This window comes from Falco biarmicus, chromosome 13 (assembly GCF_023638135.1).
Source record: "Falco biarmicus isolate bFalBia1 chromosome 13, bFalBia1.pri, whole genome shotgun sequence".
Classification (NCBI taxonomy): Eukaryota; Metazoa; Chordata; class Aves; order Falconiformes; family Falconidae; genus Falco; species Falco biarmicus.
In genome coordinates, this window is record NC_079300.1 from 21960617 (window position 1) to 21981490 (window position 20874).

Genomic DNA, 20874 nt, shown 5'->3' on the forward strand with positions numbered 1-20874 from the left:
CTTAATCTCTTTTGGTCAGCATTTTTTTTTTTTATTTAAGTCTGTATTTATGTCACTGCCTGCAAATACTAAATATGACCCAAGCTTTAATTTTGCCATTGTTGGTTGCATCCAGCACAGGACGCACAGGACTGCATTTGTAGGATGCATCCAGGAAAGACCTGGTGACGGATGCTGCGATGCCACACGATGTATCTGGGTTACCTTGCTGGGCTTGCCTCTAAAGCAGCATGCTGCCGAGCAAGCCATCAAAACATAGGGACAAAAACACACAAGCACAGGTTTCCATTGGCTTTTCCTGCTTCAGAGTTTACAGAGATCAGGTGCTAACCCCAAATACGCCGCCGCTACAGCTTGTTACAGTCAACTTACACTGCTGCAGTTGTTTTTTAAGTTGCAATGGACATATAATCAATTTCTACAAACATCAGAGCAAATTACAGGCCTTCACACATCCTTGGGTTTCACACCTCTACATTTTAATAGAAACAAAACTCTGAAGTCAATATGCAGTATCTTTCAGTTTTCCTAATGATGAATACGTAATTAAGATGTCTTGAACTCCTACTAGGTAAAAAGCCTACGAAGTAACAGGAAAAAAGCATCACTGAAAGTTCATTAGCAGCATCTCCTCCTGTAGGAAGTAAAAACAAACGGGAAACAAATTGGAGTATTTTGAACAAATATTTTTGTTTTCTGCCTGACAATACAGAGAACCTGCATGTAAATACAAAACTTTATAGTTTCTAGGTTACACACTAGTCTGCCTTTGACCACTGCTTTGAGGACAGGGTTTATACAGAAACATATTTGCTGCAGATTGATTCTCTGATATAGATAAAAGATTTTAGAATGTGCCCTTGCACCTCACTAAAATAAGAAAAAGAGCCCCATGAAAGTTCTACTACTAACAGCATCAAAAACAAGCACATGCTGCTGCCATGTGCATTTTTGTTACACTTCAGAGTTTCTCTTGCTGTTGCCTTCCCAAACCTCCTTTCCCTCATCTCTGCCTATCGGGACTACTCATTTTATGCTACACCTGCTACCAACCTGCTCAAATGAATCGAAAAGCTAAAAAAAATAAAAAAATAAAAAAAAAAATAAAAAAAGTCCCCAGCCCTAAGGAACTTACACTTACACATTTTAGATTAGCAAAATGAAGACTGAGAAAGACCACTTCATTCAACAGGAAGAAACCCGCAGTTCTACCACTGCTGTAAGGTCTCTCCAAGCACAGCAGATCCTCTGAAGATGGATGTGGTTTTGAATTTGAAGCTGCATTTTGAAGAGAACATGCTATAGCATGTGCTACTTCTTGTCAAACCACCAAGAAGCTTCACCGCTGTGTTAAGCCTATCAATAAAATCCAGTCTATAATAAAATCTGTCCAATTACAAAGATCTAAAAAGTCTTTACATAACTTTGGAACACAAACTGTTCCCCTTTTTAAAAAGTCAGACTTCATGGCATTCCCAAATCATAAGTACTATGAAGACTACTGCGATTCCTTTGCTAGCTGAATACCTCCTCTCTCATTTTCACATTCCTTCTAGGAATTTTTGAAAGTTCCCACGCTTTGGGCTTTGGTTTTCCAACTATGGTGATTTTATAGGTCTCATTTGGTTTACTTGTTTGAACAGCAAATGTATGAGAGCACGAAGTATTTCAAGGAGTAGGTGTCCTTAGCCTCAGTTTCTTTTGGTCCATTTAAACCCTTAGTTCAAGAGATCCTTCCATTCAGACCAGCTTCTCAGTCAGCGCTTTGATCTGGCCTTGACCACCTCTTTTTGGTCGGACATAAGGTCAGTGTCCTACAACTATATACATTACTCTCTAGAAAACTGAGAAAAGTCAAAGTCAGTAACAACCCACCAGTCCAGCACATCACTTTGAAGGCCCTGTGGAAACAAAATTTTACTCTCCAGGAAAATCTGTCACAAGCCCAACTCTTTCGTCATCCACTTCAAGATATTCCTCCTCATTTTCCTATGCAATAGTAGGTCATACATGTCTCTGAACTGCAGGGAAAGTAAAAAAAAAAACCCAATAAAGGAAGTGCTTTTACTTCCTTTAAGGAAACTGAGCAACCCTTTTTAAACATTACTATGAAACTTGAAAGAAACCTTATGAATTTGATGGCTCCAGGCCAGAACTGAATCTTAATTGGCAGCAAAATCATTTCAGAACATACAATTAAATAATTCTTAAAAAACAGCAGCAGAATGTAATTATTTTAAACTTACAATTTGAAAACAGTGTACCATATGCTCGTAATTGTATAAGCATAGATCCTAATCGCACACAGATCACAGCCAGTGGCTGATCAGATAACATCACAGTTCCAAAAAGCATGCAAAGGCAAAGCAGTTAACATATTTGAATAGTTTCACTTTTTTTTTTCTTTTTTTAGTTAAACAGTATAAATTGTTAGAACTCCTCTCTCTCCTACTCTAAAACTCCACACACCCCCCCGCGTGCATTTCCAATACAGCCCTTTGAACACATCTCTGAACAGGAACCGGCTTCCCCCTGCCCGGGTCAGGGGTGTATTCTGCTGCAGATACCTTCTTCTGGCACCAGCTATGAAAGGAGACATTGCAGGGATGCACTCAAAACCAGTGATCAACCAGTGAAGTCCAGCTGACTATATGGATCAATGAAAAAAGCTCATAAACGTAGGAAAATGTTTCTTTTCCCACACCAGGTCAAATTTATCCCATCCAGCATTCGAGATTACGTTAGTATGAAGGACAGTATTTTCCTCTGCATCTCTGCCCTTCCACTCAGGTTAGACTGATTTGAGAATAACACCTGAGCTCCCAAATCTGCTCTTATTCTTTTAATTCCAGATGATCTTACACTGGGTCTGTTTATAAACTGTCTGCACACGTATAGATTCTAACGCTGAAAGGCTGCACGCCCACAGTTCTCAGGGCTTCACACAAGTTGGTTTTCTCGCAGTATGTATATCGAATGGGTTTGGGGAGATTCTAGTTAAGTCACAAGAGCTTGCTGATTTAATTACTCCAAGCTCTTCAGCCTACTCGCCATCCCGTCGTGATCCCCTCTTCAACTGGTTCTTTATCCCTCACGCTCTGGAAAACTGGTAAAATCTGAACCCACCAAGTTCCCCTGGCAACTCACCCATGGCTTCACCTGTAACCAATAACTAGTCATGCCTTCGGCTTATCTAAAGCCACAGTGTTTTACATCTGGTGATGTGGCCATTATTGAAAGCTTTCCATGAAGTAAAACACAATTGTACTAAATTATCTAAATTATACACGTGAAAAATGGCAGTGCAACAACCTGATATTAGAAGCATTTGTGCAAGAGCCATGGAAGGACTGACATTTATTTCCTTACTGACTACATTTCTATTCTAACCTTGTGATCAAGCCACATTTTGGCCCTCATCTCAAAATATTTTTTCTCCTGACTGTGGCCCTGCTATGAGATCTGTTCCATCCTATCATCATATGCCAGGTCACCCAACACTTCCATATTCAACCACCTCTACGCAGTCACAAGGATTCACAATTACAGGGTTGATACACGCTTCTGTTTCCTGTCTTCCAAATGGAAAACTTGTGTTTCTCTCCGCAGGCGATACCATTACCCGCTGCAACACCAACAGCTGGCCGCTCATACTGGAGAGGAAGGGGGGGGGGGGGGGGGGGGGGGGGGAGGGAAAAAAAAAAAAAGGAAAATAAAAGACTGAACAGACTTTATTCAGCACTTTTGCCATCTTCCTGCAATCTAACCCCAGAACGGTGATTACACAGATGCATTAGCAGACAGTCAGCATTTTCCGCTGCCCTTTCTTTCCTGCAACACTTCGTACAACTGCCAACTTGCCTGGCTGCTGGAAAGCTGAATGGGGAATAACACAGGCAACACACTGGGAAAACTGCAGTGCTGCTAGTGAAAGGGCATGCCTGCTTTTTTCCTTGATCCTCATGGCAGCACCACAAGCTAACCTCTAGAAATATGCCACCTTACAGTTAAAGGTGGCTTGAACACAAAGGTACCACAAGCTAACCTCTAGAAATATGCCACCTTACAGTTAAAGGTGGCTTGAACACAAAGGTACGAGCAGACAACTTATTTCTTCAAGGGGAAAAATAAAAATACGTTTAAGTAAATGGAGCTAGCATTAAACATGGTATCATTTGAAAGGCTCTTTGCCCACATTTGTGTTGCTTAGTTCCACAAAGTTGTGTTCACGGTGTACTGGCCCAACAGAAGTTCCTCATGAAGGTATCTATGAAGTCCTCGTGGACAGAAATGTAAGCCTGTGTTCAGGCTTCTACTTCAGAGGCAGTTGGTAACCCAACAGCATAGCCACAGATGTGAGGAAGATGAACAAAGCACAAAAAATATGGCAATGTACAAGATCCAGTGTCAGCACTGCTTTGTCCTTTTGAAATAATCATTAACAACAGGGTGTACCAGGTATTCACACGGCCTCCCTTTTTATCGCCAGAAACTATCAGCATTAGGAAAACACTATACGGTATCTTCCACTGTGTAAGTAATTGTGGAATTTATCACAGCAATCAGTTAAAGTTATGATGTCTATTTTTTTTACTCACAAAGGAAGCCATGAATCACGTGACAACTTTCCAGGGGAATGGGACTTCATTCCTGGTACATGAAATAATTTAAGGTGGCTGTAGGAACTGAATCAATGTCTGGAAAGGAGTCACTGGCTAGTATTTCCAAACAGCATTTCTGAACAATGTCTTTACCACGTGGCACAAATAGGTAAGTCTAATTATTTCCGCTTTAAAAAATCAGTTACTTGTAAGACATCTACCAGCTATCTGTCTTTTCAATGTCCAGTTTACCTCTCTAATCAATACGAAAGAACCTGTCAATCTTGCTCTGAATCCTTAGCCTGTCATCAGAACCACTCAGCGCATAAGCACACGTTTACCATCCACCTTTGTAGCCCTCCTGGCAAATGTTCCTATTATCACCTTTCACAATAAAAAAAATGCTTGTTTGCTGCTTAGAAGAAATAATTACATTTATGAATCAGGCATTACCTAAACCCTGGAAAATGACATTATCTGATTTTTTAAAAGGAATCATAAACACTGATTGTCACAGCACACTTTCCCACTCTATTTCTTCACTGAGCAAGAACATGTCACCCAGCTGTAATCAAGAGATCATCTAGTAATTTCATGACAAACACAAACATTACTTTTGAATTCTAACCTAAACCCAATGCCACAAAGCAAGTCATGTGGGCAAAGCTCACGTGCCCCTGTGCAGACATAAGTCAAGACTCATGTGTCCTCCACTACCATTTTTTGACAATAAAATTTCCAAAACTTTCTGCCCTAAATGGTTTGCAAAGCCAAATACTAGCTTAAGGAGATTCCATTTGGGTTTCACCAAAGTGCAGCCTGATTTTAACAGAACATGAAGCATGTCATGGTCTGCATGACACTTCTACTATCTTTCTGGAAAGCTGCTACACAAACCATCAGTCATCATCATCCTGTATGTAAGCTTTATGATCAACTGTTTCCAATTCAATTTCTGTGTAATTTATACCATACATCAGCACGCAATCATTATGGAAAGCATTCTGGAAAGCATTTCAAAGGAGAAAAAAAAAAAAAAGAAAGAGATGTATTTTAAAGCACAATCTTTTGATCGGTACTGCAATGTTTTAGTACAATTCCAGTAAAATTACCACGACACTAAAACCCATGCAAGTAAAAACCTTGCATGAAATCTACATTTAAAGCCTCCTCCCAGGCATTTGGCATTTCTTCCCTTTTTGCTACACAATTTAAGTTTTCATTTTTATATATAATTTACCACCCGAGCTAGAGTATTTTTAAATACAACCTTCTGAATGTGAATCAACGCACAGCTCACTTATTGACTCCCTCCCCCAGTGAGTCAAGATTAAAGGCTACCTTTGAACTCTTCCCAAATGTGATGCACCACTTGAACAGTGGTTTTGACCCAAATCACACTGTTTGTCCAACATCTGGACCATCAATGCTCTTTTTAGGCAATTCTTTCCTCACCCTTGAGGCTGCTGTCTAGCAGTATTTATGTGTGCTGGTAAGTAGCTGCCGGCACAGCTGAGCTGCCATGCTGTCTTTGCATGCATCTTACCAGTAACTACCTTGTGCATCTACCAGTAACTCCCAAAACCTTCCTGTATTACCTGTAACAAACTTCATGTTCTTTAATCTTCTCATACTTCCTTCACTAAATGATTTCTTTAACACCTAAAGCAATAGCTCTATGTCTTCCGTGTGCTTCCCAATGGTCCTTGAGAGGGCACCTTCATCATTTTGGTAGACACAGATGTGAAGACTCCACCCTCTCAAGCTATTAAGGTACCACCATCTCCTTTGTAGTATCCATCATAAACCACAAATCTAATCATATCTAAATCATAAAGCATATGTTAGTAGGTGGCTTAACATTTAATTCCTACATTCACTTGATGTATGTTTGTGAGCAGCACGCATCTCAATGGTGGTTTTTTGCATATTAATTGCCAATATTTTCTATTAGTTAAAAGAGAGTAAAAACCTTTGGGAGAGGAAGAGAATATACAACTAGAACTGACCATAAATCCAGATAAAAGCCACAGTTAGGACCACATGAATTCATCATTCCTCTTTCAGGCAATAATATGCAGGTACACTTAAGATACAAGCCTTTTTTAACTAAGCAAAATTAAACTAAAATAAAAACTAAAAAAATAATCTGCAACTTCAGCAGAAAAAGGACGCAGAAAAATTCAGCCGAAGTCTAGTTTCAAAGGTCTCCTATGAGATTATGAAAACGAACAAAGACCTACATAAGAAACCTCACATGACAGTCAAGGTTTCTTTCATCTAAGGAGTTCGTGAGGGAAGATAAATATGTAAAAATATACATCTCATTGTGCAACCACTGGAGAAAGCAAACTTCACATGAGATAGTAGTTTTGCTAAGCCTGGAGCATTGCTTTTTGTGTGCATTCATTCCACAAGGCCTGCTTTTTAAACAACAACAAAAAAAAAAAGCCCAAAAGACAAATGAAGGCAGTTAGACACAAGCAAATTCACAATTACGAAACTGAAAGAGTGTAACCAAGGGCCTGAAGCCTACCCGACGGCACACCTCTGTGCAGGGACGTGGGGACACACGTCGGTTTAGTTACAGCAACCTGGGTTTATGGCTCTGTTGTGGTCAGACCTTCACATCAGACCTTGCTGTTCTCCAGCACCTCCTTTTCTGCAGAACGGGGAGCTCATTCAGTATGTGTCGAAACCTGCAAAAATTAATGTTTCGCCACTACTGAGTTTACATAAAATATTTAAGAGACTATAAATAAAAGCCATTAGAGAGACGAGCGCCTGTGTTTTAACCATGCACACTACTTTTAGTTACCTTTTCGAGAAGATTAAAATAAAGCAGCTTTTGCTTTTCATCCCACTCACACCCACCCACTACAAATTCTGTCTGAGCTAATCCTCCTTCTACAGACGTCAAAATAGGGCGTAAGTATTACAGCTACTTACTGCCAAAATGTGTTGGTTTAATATCCCATTACCATTGTAATACTGGCACAATAACTTATTATATGCGACAGCTTTTGCAGTTAGTCAAGGATAGAGCCACTTACTCTGCAGTTTTTTCATCCACGTGAAACTATCCTCGTAAAATTTGTAAAAGAGAAAATTTAAGGTCTGAATTAGATGCTTAGCTCAGACTATAATGCCAGACAAAATAAAAGGCTTATAAGGTCCTCAAGCACACTCCTCCCACCCTGTCATTTCCACTGTCCCAGCCTTTGTGTAAAGTGATTTGTCCAGAAATTCTGGTTTCAGTATTTACAAACACATTGCTTAACCCCTTGCTTCCCAGCATTTTAAAAAATACTTTCACTGATTTTTTTATATATATAATTAATTTTTTTTAGTGCAACTTTCTGCACGAAGGCCAAGACAGTCACCAGGTCAGAACATGCTTCCGATGAAGACTCAAGTGTTTGTCAAAAGGTTCAGGATAATCCTTCAGGAACCTGCAGCACAGAAATACGCAGAAGAAACAGACAGCAGCCTGTTCAAGGCTTTAAAAATATGTAGGTTAAAGTGCACGTAATGACACGGGCCGCTATCAGATACACTGAAGTCAACGGGCATCCAAAAAAATGGTAAATTCAAGTAAGTTCCTCCACTCCAGCGACAGCAGATCGGCCAACAGCAGAGGACGGGGTTCCAGGGGACGCCCCGCCGCCCTGCCACGGCGCTGCTTCCCCAGCGCTGCCGCCCGGGGCCGGGGCACACCGGCCGGGGGAGGCGGGACGGGGGCGGCCAGCGCGCTGCAGGCTCCCGCCCGGCACGGGGCGGCCCCGCCGGCAGACCGAGAGCCCCGCCGGCAGACCGGCAACACGGCAGCCCGCCCGCGGGCACCGTCCCGGGGCAAAGTTTGTGCCCGCCGAGGCCTGGCGGAGGCGGCCGGGCTCCGTGCGGGGGCACCGCCCGCCGCCGGCCGAGCTGCCCTCCTCCCTGCGCCCGCCGGGCCGCTCCGGCCAGCCCGGCCGAGGCACTTCTGCTGCCCCCGCTCCCCGCCGCGCCCCCACTCCGCCCCGGCCGGCCGGAGCCGCCGGGTGTTTAACGGGGGGAGAGCAGCCCCGCGGATACAGCCGGCTCGTAGAGGGGCGCCAGCCCCAGCGCTCCCCGGCAGCGCTCCCAAGGCACCGTCCCACCTGCCCCCGCCCGCCGCGCCCCATACCTGCCCCGCCGCGCTCAGCGCCTCCTCCCGGGGCCGGGGCCGGGGCTGGAGCTGGAGCCGCTGCCCGCCGCCACGCCACGGCTCCGGCACGGCAGCCCGCCGAGCGCCCCGGCCCCTGCGAGCGCCGCCCCCGCGCCGCCCGCCAGCGCCCCCTGCCGCCCGCCGCCCCGCAGCGGGGGTCCCCGCCCGCCGGCTCCCGGCACCGCTGGCACGGCGGCACCGCTGGCACGGCGGCACCGCTGGCACGGCGGCACCGCTGGCACGGCGGCACCGCTGGCACGGCGGCACCGCTGGCACGGCGGCACGGCCGGGCGTGGGGAGGGAACGGGGCGCCCGTGGCGGTCCCCGGGCCGGTCCCCGCCCACCGAGCGCCCCTTTCGGGACCGCGGCTGCACCGGAGCCCCGGCTTTCAACTTGGTGCAGCCTCCAGCGCCGGAGCAGCCGGCCGGCGGCTCCCTGGGAAGCCAGCACAAACAGCGGGCGCCGCGCAGGGAAACGGTCGCTGCCGAGGACTCGTCTGGCAAATCCCTCCCATACTGCACTAACCGAGACGTACAGCTGGAGTTGACGCGGCCCTTTGTAAGAAATGCCAGTTTCAAGTTCTGGTCAAAGGAGAATTCCACGAATGTGGATCAAAAGATAAAACATAATCCCGTATATAGCTGATGCAAGTGAAGTCATTTCGTAACTCACAAAGTACTCACTAGTTTTATTGCCAGCACAGCAGCTCCCAGTTAATCAGCATTTCCCCTCGCAGGAGCCGATTCTGCTCTACCAGCAGGAGCACTTCTTTGATCCCACAAGCTGATCATCTTCCGGATGACACCAATTTTTCATGTATCCCCAAAGTAGATACTAAAACCAATTCTGCAGGTTTGGGGAATGCCTTAAATCCCTTTACACACCTACTTCGACATGTCTGTGCAGAACCTATGCAAATACTGGGCAATCAAAGCAGACCTGCTGACGGTAAACATTTGGCAGCAGTGTCTATGGCAAATGGCTGTAAGGTTGGTCTTGTGGCAGTCAGGAGTCACCTCGAAGAGCATATGTTCACGTATTCCTGTGGTTCCACTTGCAATCCTGGATACTTCTGCCAGTTTCCAGCTGCATTGTCACGCTGCTCTACCAGCCAAGCTACTTATCTGCATGGCCTCTACTCTTGGGTCATGGTGACTGGTGGTCGCTGCCCCACAAACAGCAGCTTGGAGCCAAATTTTCTCTCTTTGATATTGCACATCCACAGAGCCAATGTACGTGGCAAAAAGATTGAGCTTGTTTTTCTAGGTAGATTAGTACTTTGGCCTGACTAGTATGATTTCACCTGGAAATATGCTGAGGTTCTCCATCTTTCCATTTGGGGTAAGAAGTAGGAATTATTCTAGTTTTAACCAACAGACTGCACAGCGGTGTGCCGAGGGGTCGCCCAGCTGCAGATCAGAGGACTGGAGCCTTTGCCAGCTGCTGTTCTTTAAAAACCATACCCAGAGATGCTCAGCAGCACGGTGGCTGGCCCGCCAACTAACTGCTGCACATCTAACACACAGACACTGCTGTTCTTCCCTGCTACCAGCATCATATCACATCAGATTGACCACAAAGGTGCTCTTATTTTTTTAGAAAACCAGTGCTGACCATCTGAAAAAGAAGTTTGCAGGAGAGTGGAAGACAAACTATGGGACCCTAGGTGTGGAACGCTGAGACTTCTGCCTGCCTTCACTAGATCCCTTCAGGGCATGTTAGGATTGCATAATGCTTGACATCAGCACAGCGAAATCTGACCTTTCCCTACCCAGAAAGCAGAATGCGGACTGTAAAGGAAAAATCAGCTCCCTACGGAAGCAATAACTTACCATGATAGCAAATGCTTGCCAGGGCAGTTACATTTCCACCTCCATCCAGAATAAAGTGTGATTCACAAAGGATTTGGGATTCAGGAACTGTCAATCTGTTCTCCATGTAATGAAAGGTTTTAATTTTCTTCACAGAATGTTTTTGCTTTGGAAAATAAAATACAGTTGTCTATACACATAAAAGAAATAAAATTCATTAGAGAGAGTCATTATGATATTTATAATACAATTGACTATGTACTCAAAAGCTGTTAATATTCTGAAAAATTCTCTTTTCCAAGCACACTTGGATTTGAAAGATCAAATCAGAGGAGACAAAATGAATACTCGCAGGGCAGAGCATGTGCGACTGTTGTTCTTGGAGCAGACTTGGAGTTATGCACAGTCCCACCACATCACCTCACTTGATTTTATTGTTAATTGGATCTACTTTCTCATACACATACCATTATGCATCCAATTATCTTCTCATAGCGCAAATACTACTTCATATCATCAGAATTTGCTCTTCCAGGAAGTATTGTAAGGATGTCCTTACAGCCGAGTGAATTAGCTGTGACAAACAAAGTGTTGTTGCATTAACCAGACAGTAGCTGTGACCGCGTATGGATGCTAAAACTGCAAGCTCGCTCACCAACAACCACCAATTGCTACTGAGACAATCCACGATCATATGTGGCCAAACCCTGTAGTATTCCTCTCTCTGGCTTCAACCCCAAGAGGTAAACTGACAACCTGAATTACAAAGGATAGGTCACAGTGAAACGCAGTCCCATCATCCAGGGAGGACAGTTCTAATTATATGGTTTCTTTGGATTTCTGAGCGCCTGGTCCTAAGCCTATTTTTTTTTTTTTTAAGAGTTATGTATATTGCAACTGTTAGGTGAGGAGTTTTCTCCCTCTACTTCATTTCTAGTCATCAAGTTAAAGCAACTACACATCCTTCTGTTTGCCAGAGTTTTTGAATAGGAGATTCTTGGGAGAAGGTACAGGTTGGTTCAGGGCTGTCCTGCAGACAAATCCTAACATACATAGTACACCATCAGTTAGGTTTCACGGCATAAAATAATTGCATTTTTCTGTTTAATCCAACAGCTAATACTTCTGCAAAAAGTAAGAATCAGGAAGCCCAAAGACTTTACCCAAAATACCAGCTAGATCCCAGTTACTGCTCCCAAAAGCTATGAAGCAATGGAGTATAATACATAAGCAGAAGTGAGTAGGAAAAGAGAAAGGCAAGTCACTGCTCTACAGACAACTTTACAGTCAGTTTTGCTCATAAAGGAGTGGTTCAGGCACTTCTGTACTATTGTACATTTGAACTGTGTGACAGTATTTCATATGAAGTAATAGTTGAATAAGGTATTTCAGTTCTAGGTTACTTCTTCATTCTAACAGTTTCGGACCCTATACGTTTGTGGGTTGGTTGTTTTTTGGGGGTTGGGGTTTTTTTATTTTCTTTTAAGAACACAAGAGTTTCAGCGGTCTGAATCATTCTTTCAGTTCCATTGTTCGACTTTGGCTGGATTTCTCAGCTACACGCCTGAATGCTTTAGAGAGTCCTTACTCTCCATCTAGCAAAAGGTCGCTTCTGACAATACCCCATTCTTAGCAAGCACTGTTTTCAGTTTGCTCATTACTGACTGAGATGCTTTACATCTCAGTCCTACCGCTTTTAAGTATTTAAAGAAACTGCTGACAGTTCTGGAAGGAAACCCCTTTGAAAACAGTTATTTATGTCTGCTTTTTGCCACCATGTACCTGGAGCCTGATGTCACCTTTCAGTTGCTTTGTGCATGTTCATGCGTCATTCCAAGTGTTATGTGGCGTATCTGTCCAACGCCTGACAAAGTTAGCCCTGGTTTTATAGCTTTGAGTGCCTTGATGACTCATGTATATTTCAACACTATATTCCTGTAATTTCCTGGGATGCCAGTATTGTTACCCACTAAATTACCTCAATCTGAGTTTCATTGGATCTTTTGGAATCTTTCAATAATATTATAACCATTGGTTTGAATATGATGCTGCAGCCACTTGCCCCAATCTCTGTAACTCTTCTATTGCATTACAGCAGCTTCTGTTTTCTTCAGAGGCTGTCTATTATCTCATTCGTCAGCATTTCTACATATATGACTTTACAGCATATAAATTATCTCTGCAGGGAGTCACTCCATTCAACCTTCAAACATGCTATTTTGCAGTGTATCATGTTCATGTTAAATATTACGTTTCCATCTCCTGCTCTCAGGCTTAACTTCCTGATAATATCATCACACTCGACCTCATCAGTTTCAGCTGTAATCAAGCAATCAGCAAGTAAATAACAAACTTGAAATATTACCACATATTTCATCATTTTCCTCTACTCTTTCACAGGTTGATTAAACCCCAAATAGTAATTACAAATTCTACATTGTTTCTAGGTAGAAACAGACAGCAGAAAATGCCTTATCTGGCTGTACTTGCCAATATTCCCCTTTCTTCTGGATAGCATCACAGAAAGCCCTGTTTCTTTTTCAGAGTGTACTGAAGACTGCTGTTTGCACACAACTGTGACCTAGAGTACAAACAGGTATGCTCAGAGAGGGACAGGCTGCCCAGAGAAGTTGTGGAGTCTCCTTCTCTGGAGACAGTCAAAACCTGACCGGACGTGATTCTGTGCAACCTGCTGCAGGTGAACCTGCTTTAGCAGGGGGTTGGACTAGATCTTCAGAGGTCCCTTCCAACCCTGACCATTCTGTGATTTTGTGATAACACTCCTTCATTTGGAAAATCATCTGAGTTAATTGCAGGATTATCAAAAAGAAATTATGACCTCTGAACAAATGTAACCTGAATAGTTAGTTTGACCTATTACTTCCTCCTCCTTCCATTTCCAAGGCCCACTGTCATGCAGCTGGATGTATATCAGCCATGGGATTAAAATACAGGCATGTCATTCCAGCAGGCTGACATTTTATCCTAGCAGGACCCTACATGGTCACCAGAGGATTGTCAGTGCATGTCAGAATAACAAAGACCAGTTAATTGAGTCATTCAACAACAACACAGCTGCCTACAAAGGTAGTTATAGTATTCATGGGATAGTTATCACCAAATGGCAATATTGCACATCACTTTCCCATTGTGCTTTTTCTAAATGTGCAAACAGGGTGTGATATTTTGAAGAAAAGAGCTTGTTGTCACTTCTTTATGGAGAAATTTCTGCAAGCAGCAGAAACCACAAACTAAATTTGGCGCTGAAGTTTTTGAAAGAGGAAGCCTGTGTGGGACCACAGTCATGGAGGAATATGTGCAATATAAATAGACTTTATAAGTATGCTAAGAGAATACCTATATCATGCATTGCTGATTGCTCCCCAACAGAAAACCCAACACCTGTTTCCACTTTGCAGAGGTTTGGCAGTGGTCTTTGTAGCCAAATTTCTTCAGCGTGGACATGCTAGCATAAGACACAGTATGGGAACCATAGCTCCCATTTCACTCAGTGCCACTGGAAAGGAAGTTTAAGCGACTTTTTTTTTTTTTTTTTTTTTTTGGCATAATGTCTTATGACACATCATACGTCAGTTCTGATCAAAGGACTCCTGTTCATAATTCACACTTCAAAGCAGTTTTAAATAAGATCCTACACTCATTTAAAAGCACAAACAAGCGACTCAAACTGTAGCTTTTGTTGCCATCTAAGATGTGTGTTACATTGATAATCAGTTATTCTACTCATAGATTTTTATCCAGGTGTTATTCTGAACACCTATTTTGAATTACACATATATTGAGATGTGACAGACTTCTTAAGCAACAGCCTTAAACTAAAATTAAATGTTAAGGAACTCCGCTTTTAATTCACCCCACTTTGCCTCTCCAAATAGTAGTCAGCAAAGTAGGGCTTTGAGATGGAAATCAGCTTAGAGAGAACACCCACCTTTGCCACTCCATAGGTGCACTATTTGGCTAGCCTATTATTTTACCTATTTAAAGCTCCAATTGGTAATTTTCCACTAAGATTAACTTCTGAAAAGAAACTCCACAAAGGCTTTAGCATAGTCCTCTGAAACACAGGTCTCCAAGCGACTGAATATGTATCATTGCTTTTATTTGCATTTCAAACAACTCAGATGAAAGTACAAATGCCCAAAAAGGCAGCAGGTGCTTAGAAAAAGCCTCAAAACCAACTCTTAAAATAACTGCATACGTACACAACTACTCTCCAGTGTTACTTATGATCCCAAACAGCTCCTTCTGTTTCCCCGGAATAAGGCAAGCCATTCTTACAGCACTTAATTGGTTCTAGGGGTAACCAAGTCCAGCTGCTCTGTCTAGCAAAGAAGCACAGCTGCCTTCCCTCAGTCCAGAGGAGCTGAGGAGGGGAAAAAAATGGAAAGTACCCACCACTTCAAGAGCTCCATTCCCAGGGTCTCACAAACCTGACTAGAATCTGGATTGGAATTTTAAACAGATCCTTTAGGAGCAGCAATCAGCTTCCTAGGCAACCAGGGTGGCCGCATCACTGTGCTGCTTACATGGAGATAGGAAGAAGGGGAGGGGGTGTGGAAATATATGTATGTATATAATTGCCCTTATATGCTCACAGGAGGGTTCCCTAGTTCATAAATATTCTTGTTGCAAGCTGTGATTTTAGTTAAATTCAGACTCAACTTGCCAAAGTGGTAGGCAGTTAAGTTATTCCGAGTGACAGCTTTTAGCCCTTCTGTTGCCGGGTGAGCTGGGACCAGATGGTTAGATGCCAGCAAAACTGGCTTTAGAGTGTCTGGATGCTTCCTGGTGCCTGAGGAACACCCAGGTACCTCGCTGGGGAAGATTTGTGACCCTTCTGGTGGGTGGGACTAAAAGGTTGTCCATGAAGCTAGGTGAATTTTAAGCACGTTATATTATTTCCCTGTTGTATTTAATTCTCAGGGAAACTGCCAACTTCAAAAGTCTAATTAGGGATACCTACCTAGATAAAAAGTCCTTGGCGCTGACATTATTACTGCCAGCTTCCTTATTACCCCGTTCTCTGATATGCTTCAAACCTGCTCAGGAGGGACCCCAGCCAGACACAAAAAGGGATGGCTGTTCCTCCTTAGTCATTGTCCTTCTATTAAAACCAATACCAAGGGCACCCATATAGCAGATCTATGTCCCACACTGCTGTCCAAAATCTGAAGATGGGAAAAGCCTTGGAATACAGAAAAGACACACAGAAGCTTATGTTGACATATAAATATTTTTCATGCTGTATCCTTTGTCATCAGAGAGGCAAAAATTCCATACAGAACAGGGTATGTCAGTCTCCTTAGCCTATAGTCAGTAATGCTGGTTTGCATTAAAGCCAGCGGGTACAGCTGCATTTGGTATACTGACCTGATGTTCCATCAGGAAAGAATGTATACATGAATACAGAGAACATGGGTGGGTGTAGCAGGAACAACATTCAAATTAGAATATTAAGTCATTGCTACTTGAAATATGAATATTACCAACCAATTTAAGTATCTGATTGTCCTAGCTTCCTATTTCTGTAAACAAAACTGTTGGCTGGGAATGCAAGACATATAGTCTGGAGCCATGTCCTATTTTAAGTAAATAGTACTGCAACACCCATCTACCCAAACTTTTAATCCTTACTGCTTAAAATTAATGCTGACTGATATATTGTGAATCAGCAGAAGACGACTTCTACACCTGTACATGCACATACTGCTGTATCAGTGTGAACACATACATTGCTCCAAGGCAGGAATAGTAATGTACTAAGCAGATATAAAGCCAGACACTTCAATATAGTTTCTTTCTATCTGTATTTAATATTCATGTCAGGAATACACCTCAGTTTTAGGGCTCAATTCTTCTGCATTAACATACATAAGGCACTTCCCCAGTGTTGTAGGAGTAAATAAGAAAGTGGGTAGAATGTAGAGAGTGAATGAGTTGTGTAGTGTTTTCTCAGAATGACAGAGGAAAAGCAGTCAGTGTGGCTAAGCCAGGCTTCTCGGTTTCTACACCCACATAGAGTGAGTGTTTCAAGTATTCATTTCCTGCTCACTACTTTAAGGTTTGTCAAATAAACAAATCCAGTAGCCTTAAGAGTAGCTGCAACCCTAGGAGAACTTGCTTTCAGACAAGGAAGAGAAAAAGCCATATTTTAATATTTGATTCAACCTGGATAAGCCCACTGTGAACACCAGTGATGAACAGGCAAGTGGCAGTATTCTGAGAAGATCTAGATAAGAAAACCGCAACTGTAGCACTGCCTGATTCCTTTCAGGTCATTTAAGCTTCTACTCTTATAAATTTTGCCTAGTACAGTCTGAGGAGAAAAAAAAAATCCCATTTTACTCTTTAACTATGGATTCTTTAGCCAGTTAATTCCTAATGCTTCCCTTGCTTTTTTTAAGGGACTAGAATACTTTTCCAGTTACAGTTTTCAGATACTGCACAGCTGAAGCTTCAGGGATCAAAGCCAGGGCTTCATCAGAATTAGGTTTCGACAATATAACTGAAACAGAACAGAAACCAGGAAATAAAGAGCAGCTGAAGATAAACGTGCACACAGATGCATGGACTTTTAGGGAAGATTTTCTAGATCGTAATAAGCTTACTTAAATACTGAGGTAATGGGTCAGAGCGTTCTGCACTGCTTAGGCAGTTCAGAACAGCTGAGAAACTATCACTCTCCCAGGTGTCAATTCCTAATCTCGTTTCTAACATCTTTTTTTCCTAGCAGAAAAAGAAAAAGCATATTAGGCCCAATCCTGGCTGGTAAAGCCCTAGACAGACCTTTATTTTTGCTAGAACATGAAGCAGAATCAGCAGGTCTAAGAATCATGATTTCAAACGGCATTTAATGTTTCTGGCCATTCAAGTTTTGTTAACAAACTCACAATGTTTTTGTTAATGTTAATGTACATTACTACAGCCTCATAGGTCCTAAGTGTCCTTACTTTCCTGAACTCTAGGGCTTTTTCCTAAAGGTGTCTCTGTACTCCTTTTTTAAGGCTCTCCTTCTTTCCTCTGAAAATACAGTTTAGTAGCACTTCTTACATAGGGGGATAGTTCCACTGCCTTTAGTAGAATTATTGCCAATTTATCTTAGAGTCAAGCACCTTTGATGACTGCATACGGTGCGTGCCCCATTCCCGTTGCTCCTGCACTGCAGCTGCACGCTGGGCAGGGAAAGGGCCAGCTGCTCCCTGCGGGGCAGAGCACGGTAACCGCAGCAGGCAGGGGCATCGCCACCTGGGGCCAGCCCCACAGGGCCCGGGCAAGGGAAGCAGGGCAGACCCGGGGGTGGGGGCCAGGTTCAAGCAAGAGCCCAGATCCTCAGGTGAAATCCTGGTGAGGAATCAGGTCCCAGGTCAAGCCAGGAAGTAAATCCACCGGTCAGAATCAAACCAAGTGATTTGCAAGCAGGTCCACAGTGACAATCCAAGCCCAAAGGCAAGCCAGGCTCCAGATCAATGCAGTCCATGATGAGGCAGAGCTGTAGCTGAACCAGAGACCAGCACCCCAACAGCATAGCTTACACCAGGACTACAGGTCCCAGACAGAGCTTAAATGGGCTCCCGGGCCCACAGACAGGGGTTTGGATGGGGACACCAGGTGGGGCAGGTCAGGACTATTAAGGCCCGTTAGTGCCCTCAGGGCCATAACACATTATTTCCTTCGCATATAAACCTCTGGCAATGTTTCTTGTTTACAGCCATGCCCAGGGAAACCTTCCTCAGTGAACTGTGTTGTGTATTAAGCAGTTCTTTTAATATTCTACAAATGGCATCGCTGGCTTTCAACAATCAGCTCTTACAGGATTTCCACTAACAGCTTAGATATGTGTGAAGGGCGGCAAACACAAACTAAAGAGGCAAAGGGCCAGGATACTAAGCTAAAACGTGATAGCAGGTTAAGAGAACGATGCCTTCCCACGGCTGAAGATCCAATACGTGTAATGGGACAGCAACAAAATCTACTTCAACAGGTCTGATGATCGCTTGAAAAAAACTGTAACTTTTGAAGTGCTCTGTAAAATGATAGATGCTAAAAAGACTACTTGGAGGTTACCCTGTATTGCACATGTCATAAGGGGAATGTAATACTTTTATTTTTAGTATGGTAAAGACAGCATAGGGGTTTTTTTGTTAAATGAACAAACAACAGGCCAGAAGATGGCCCTAGAGGTCATCGCTACCCAGCATGAATACAGACTATCAGCATTCATGGTTCAAGAAGAGTGCCTGCCAGTATAAATAATTTCTCATTATCACTCTGAGAACTCATGATTGGGTTGGTTTTTTTTGCCAGAAAAACTGCAACTTCTTTGTCTTCTTAATTTTTGCATACAACTAACTGGCATGTTCCAAGGGCAGGACAAGATCAAAAAAAGATGGGAGGGTATTGAGCCAGGAATGTGAGAGAGACAAATGAGTTGTGCACTGTGTGATGATAAAAAAACCCCAAACATTTGATAATAGTTACTGCAGAGAATAGCTAAATAACACAGATTGTATGGATGAGCATCATATTGCCCATAATGAAAAGAATCAAGCAACAGCCCAAATGCTTATTAGTGCAAGTACGTGCCTGAAAACAAACATGTTCATATGAATGGAGCTGTCAGTAAGAAACCGATTAATCTCACAGTCCCAAACGAAGTGACTCAGCTGCAGCAGTCTTAAAAGCTTCATTTTCAGATATAGGAGAGACAAGAATTTTACTTTTGCTACCCAGAAAAACTGCAGACCCCCTTAAATATGAGTTAAGGATCATACTTGAGGGATCAGAGGTCCTACCAAACTACTTATTTACATATAGTGTGGTAAGGAATACATGCCATGGACTTTACCAACCAGACAGACAGGCAGAGCATGAATATTCTCAGTCTGTTACTTGTTCAAAGGTCTACGAATATCTCCCAGTTTGGAATGTCCTCTCTATGGCTGTGCTATGGGAGTACTGGTGTACTAATCTGCATGCCAGCACCAAACGCCTATACACATTCTGAGCTGTAGCACAAGTACGAAGAAAATAGAGCAACTTGCTTCTCCCTGTCAGTCATTAAAGAGCTCTTGCTGCTTTCACAGCTGCAGGAAACCAGGGGGCTATTTTCCTGACAGCCTTCAAATGAAAAGTTTTTTATTTTGAGGCTTTCATTAGCCTTCCCCACTTCCAATAGTTTGATATTCCTTTCCAGAAGCTTGAAAATAATATTAGCCACTGAAATTTGTCATTTTTTTTCTCAAAGCCCGATGTTCTAAGATTGTATTTGAAATTGAAACAGCATTTAAGTTATTTTTTTCCCTGTATGCAATGGCAGTCTTAGATTCTTAGAGCTTTTAAAGTAGCTTTTAAAGTGTTGGTTGTGTTTATTTTGTAGGCTGATTTCAGATGCACAAAAAGGATTCTGCCATCTCCCCAATGACCTCAGTGGGGTTATTTCAGGGTTACATCAGCATGACTGAGAGGAGGAGAATTTGCCCTTTTTAGAAGTCAGATAGCAACGAATGCCTCTTGTCCACAGTCAAGTGCAAGTTCCAAATGAGGAAAGCATTCTAGCATTTATTACATATTCAAGTTCCACTGAACTGCTGCTAATCTTAGGTACATGTTTACAGGCAATTAAAAAACCCTAAATTTCCTTTAAATTGGCACAGATACAACATAAACTGTCTCTTACATTCTGCTGTCAGCTACCCTGGTGTCAGATTTACTTCATCTCCCTGCATGAGAAGCAAAACCAAGCCAGATGGGAATCATGAAGATGAGCTGAGGGGTGTTTCAGGGGAACAATCTAAAGCAGCCAGGCCAGCTATGCCAGGTAACTCAGGTAAATACTTTTAAGGCTTTATGGCCCTTTAGGGGGAACCATGTGCAGTTGGGAAGAAGGACATCTAAAACCAGGCCTACACAGGATGTGCTATGAACCTTAAATGTCTTTTGCTGGTTGCCTGTACTTAAAAAAAGTAAAACCACCGTATAAATCTCAGTCAGGTTTGTGGGTTAAACCTTCTGTAAGTAAAGTGAGATTGTACTGTTTGTATGTGTTTATTTCAGGTCTTGCACATGGGAAGCAAATACTTGTTTCTTAACCGATTATACAACCACCTGTGTTTCTCTAAGGGTAGTCCAACATTTAGAGGCCCCTATTTACAATGCATTGAAAGTATGTTTTCTTTTGGATTTTTCTAATCTGGCAGATTAGAAATCCTTTGCAGAGGGGAAAATATTTAACTGTAGACTCTTAGTAAACCTTTAA

General features: G+C 42.9%; 1 protein-coding gene across 7 annotated transcripts in view; it reads right to left on the reverse strand.

The window, feature by feature from the left end:
- PXYLP1 (2-phosphoxylose phosphatase 1) overlaps positions 1 to 8901 on the reverse strand; it is a 57575-nt gene extending 48674 nt beyond the window's left edge. For 3 of the 7 annotated variants that reach the window (XM_056358778.1, XM_056358772.1, XM_056358775.1), the window contains exons 1-2: positions 7655 to 7699; positions 7138 to 7300 (exon numbers count right to left, since the gene is read on the reverse strand). The gene's annotated coding sequence lies outside the window, so the exon portion shown is untranslated. Of the gene's footprint in view, positions 1 to 1875; positions 1966 to 7137; positions 7301 to 7654; positions 7700 to 8766 lie in introns of those variants that run through there. The other 4 variants (XM_056358773.1, XM_056358774.1, XM_056358776.1 and 1 more) reach the window with 4 other exon arrangements.
- Between the last annotated feature and the right edge of the window lie 11973 nt (positions 8902 to 20874).